Genomic DNA, 4,096 nt, shown 5'->3' with positions numbered 1-4,096 from the left:
TGAGGCAGGCAGGGAGCGGCATGAGGCTGAAAGGCTTATGAGTCAAGGTGCAGTATTTGGCAGTGATCTGTATGAGGCAGGCAGGGAACTGTATGAGGCAGAGAGGCCTATGAGGCTCCTACCAGTACCAGGCAGGGAGCGGTAGGATGCTGGCAGGGAGTGGTATGAGTCCGGGAGTAGTATTTGGTAGGGACTGGTTTGAGGCAGGGAGCAGTTTTTGGCAGGTTGCGGTACAAGGCAGGAAGTGGAATGAGGCAGGCAGGAAATGAGATCAGGCAGAAGGGGTATTAGAGAGGGAGTATTCGGCAGAAAGCAGTATGAGTCAAGCAGCGAGCTGCAGGAGGCAGAGAGGCCCAAGAGGCCGGTAGCAGTATATGGCAGGGAGCAGTATGATGCTGGCAGGGAGCGGTATGAGGCAGGGTGCAGTATCGGCAGGGAGCGGTATGAGGCAAGCAGGGAGTGGTATGAGGCAGGAAACGGTATGAAGCAGGCAGGGATCTTTATGAGGCAGAGAGTCCTATGAGGCTGGTAGTAGTATATGGAAGTGACCGGTATGAGGCAGGCAGGGAATGGGATGAGGCGAAAGGAGTATGAGACAGGGCGCAGGATTTGTCAGGAAGCCATTTCAGTCAGGCAGGGAGCGGTGTGAGGCAGAAAGTGGTAGGAGGCAGGGTGTGGTATGAGGCTGGTAGGGGGTGGTATGAGGCAGGGAACAATATTTGGCATGGAGCGGTATAAGGCATGCAGAGTGCTGTATGCGGCATGGGACGGTGTGAGGCAGGCCGGGAGAGCTTTGAGGCAGGTAGCAGAATGAAGCAAAGAGGCAGGGTGGATTATTCGGCAGGGCGTGGAATGAGGCAGGCAGGGTGCAGAATTTGGCAGAGAGCAGTATGAGGCAGGCAGGGAGCTCTATGATGCAGAAAGGTGTATAGGGCAGGGAGCAGTATTTGGCAGTGAGCAGTATTTGGCAGTGAGCTGTATGTGCCAGGCAGGGAGCTGTATGAGGCAGGGAGGCCTATGAGGATGGTAGAAGTATATGGCAGGAACTGGTTCGAGGCAGGCAGGGAACAGGAAGAGGTAGAAAGGCATATGGGGCAGGGAGAAATATTTGGTAGTGAGGGGTATGAGGCAGAGAGGCCTATGAGGCTGGTAGCAGTACATGGCAGGGAGCACTATGAGGTAGGAAGGAGAATGTGAGAGGGAGCAGTATTTGGTAGGCTGTGGTATGAGGCACGCAGTGGTATGTAAGGCAAGCAGAGGTCTCAGGTAGGCAGTGTTGTGTGCGATGGGGACGTATTTGGCAGGGAGCTGTATGAGGCAGGCAGGGAATGGGGTGAGGCAAAAAGGGGTACGAGACAGTGAGTAGTATTTGGCAGGGAGGTGCATGAGGCAATCAGAGATCGGTATGAGGCAGGGAGATGTATGAGGCAAGCAGGCAGCTGTATGAGGCAGGCAGGGGTATGAGGCAGGGAGAAGTATTTGACAGAGAGTGGTATGAGGCAGGCACAGAACCAGATGAGGCAGATAGGGGACATTATTTGGCAGAAAGGAGAATGAGTGAAGCAGCGAGCGGTATGAAGCAGGGAGCTGTATGAGGCAGGCAAAGAACTGAATGATGCAAAAAGGGGTATCAGACAGGGTGCAGTATTTGGCAGGAAACGTTATAAGGCAAGCAGGGAGCTGTCTGTGGCAGGGAGCTGTATGAGGCAGAGAGGCCCAAGAGGCTGGTAGCAGTATATGGCAGGGAGCGGTATGATGCTGGCAGGGAGCGGTATGAGGCAGGATGCAGTATTTGGCAGGGAGCAGTATGAGGCAGGGTGCAATATTTGGCAGTGGGCGGGATGAGGCTTCAAGGGATCAGTATGAGGCAGGGAGCGGTAGGTGGCAGGAAACTAAATGTGGTGGGGACTGGTATGAAGCAGGCAGAGAGAAGTATGTGGCAGAGAGCAGTGTGAGGCCGGGAGCAGTATGAGGCACGGAGCGCATGAGCCACAGAGCAGTATGCTGGAGGGAGCAGTATGAGGCAGGGAGCTGTATGAGGCAGGCAGGGAGCGGTTTGAGGCAGGCGGTGAGCAGTATGAGGCTGAAAGGCGCGTGAGGAACAAAGAAAATTACAGCACAGGAACAGGACCTTCAGCCCTCCAAGCCTGCGCCAATCCAGATCCTCTATCTAAACCTGTCGCCTATTTTCCAAGGATCTGTATCCCTCTGTTCCCTGCCCATTCACGTATCTGTCTAGATACATCTTAAATGACGCTATCGTGCCCGCCTCTACCACCTCCGCTGGCATCGCATTCCAGGCACCCGCCACCCTCTGCGTAAAGAACTTTCCACACATATCTCCCTTAAACTTTTCCTCTCTCACCTTGAAATCGTGACCCCTAGTAATTGAGTCCCCCACGCTGGGAACAAGCTTCTTGCTATCCACCTTGTCTATACCTCTCATGATTTTGTAGACCTCAATCAGGTCTGCCCTCAACCTTCGTCTTTCTAATATAAATAATCCTAATCTACTCAACCTCTCTTCATAGCTAGCGCCCTCCATACCAGGCAACATCCTGGTGAACCTCTTCTGCACCCTCTCCAAAGCATCCACATCCTTTTGGTAATGTGGCAACCAGAACTGTACGCAGTATTCCAAAGTCCTATACAGCTGTAACAGGACCTGCGAACTCTTGTACTCACTGCCCCGTCCGATGAATGAAAGCATGCCGTATGCCTTCTTGACCACTCTATCAATCTGCATTGCCACCTTCAGGGTACATCAAATTTCCCCAGGGCTTTTCCATTTACCGTATGGTTCGCCCTTGAATTGGGGTGGGAATTGAATTTGGCAGGGAGCGGTATGAGGCAGGCAGAGAACAGGATGAGGCAAAAAGGGGGATGAGACAGGGAGCAGTATTTGGCATGAAGTGGTATGAGGCAAGCAACGAGTGGTATGAGGCAGGGATCGGCATGGGGCAACCATCTGTATGAGGCAGGGAGTCCTATGAGGCTGGTAGTAGTATATGGTAGTGACCGGTATGAGGCAGGCAGGGAACGGGATGAGGCAGAAGGGGTATGAGACAGGGAACAGTATTTGGCAGGGAGCCATTTGAGTCAGGCAGGGAGCGGTATGAGGCAGAAAGTGTTCTGAGGCAGGGAGCGGTATAAGGCTGGCAGGGGGTGGTATGAGGCAGAGAGCAATATTTGTCAGGGATCAGTATGAGGCATGGGCCGGTGTGAGGCAGGCAGGAAGAGCTAGGAGGCTTGTAGCAGAATGAAGCAAAGAGGTGTAAGAGGCCGGAAGCACAATTTGGCAGGGAGCGGACTGAGGCAGGCAGGACGCAGTATTTGCCAGGGTACAATATGAGCCAGGCAGGGAGAAGTATGAGGTAAAAAGGCATATGGGGCAGGTAGCATTATTGGCAGTGAGCTGTATGAGACGTGCAGGGATTTGTGTGAGGCAGAGAGGCCTCTGAGGCTGGTAGAAGTATATGGCAGGGAGCGGTATGATGCTGGCAGGGAGCAGTACGAGGCAGGATGCAGTATTTGGCAGGGAGTGGTATGAGGCAGGATGCAGTATTTGGCAGTGGGCGGTATGAGGCTGGAAGGGTGCAATATGAGGCAGGGAGCGGTCGGTGGCAGTGAGCTAAATGTGGCACGGAATGGTATGAAGCAAGCAGAGAGATGTATGCGGCAGGGAGCAGTGTGAGGCAGATAGCAATATGAGGCACGGTGTAGTATTTGGTAGGGACTGGTATGAGGCAGGGAGAAGTATTTGGCAGGCTGCGGTGTGAGGCAGGTATCAATATGTGAGGCAGAGGTATGAGGAATGGAGAGATATTCGGCAGGGAGTTGTATGAGGCAGGCAGGGAAAGGGGGAGGCAAAAAGGGGCATGAGGTAGGGAGCAGTATTTGGCAGGGAGTTTTATGAGGCAAGCAGGGAGCGGTATGAGGCTGGCAGGGAGCAGTAAGAGTCAGGGAGGAGTATTCAGCAGGGAGCGGTATGAGGCAGTGAGTAGTATTTGGCAGAGAGCGGTATGTGGCAGGCCGGGAACAGGATGAGGCAGAAGGGGTATTAGACAGAGAGCAGTATTTGGCAGGATGTGGTATG

This window comes from Rhincodon typus, chromosome 2, assembly GCF_021869965.1.
Source record: "Rhincodon typus isolate 14 chromosome 2, sRhiTyp1.1, whole genome shotgun sequence".
Taxonomy (NCBI): Eukaryota; Metazoa; Chordata; class Chondrichthyes; order Orectolobiformes; family Rhincodontidae; genus Rhincodon; species Rhincodon typus.
Note: the sequence above shows the minus strand (reverse complement) of the source record.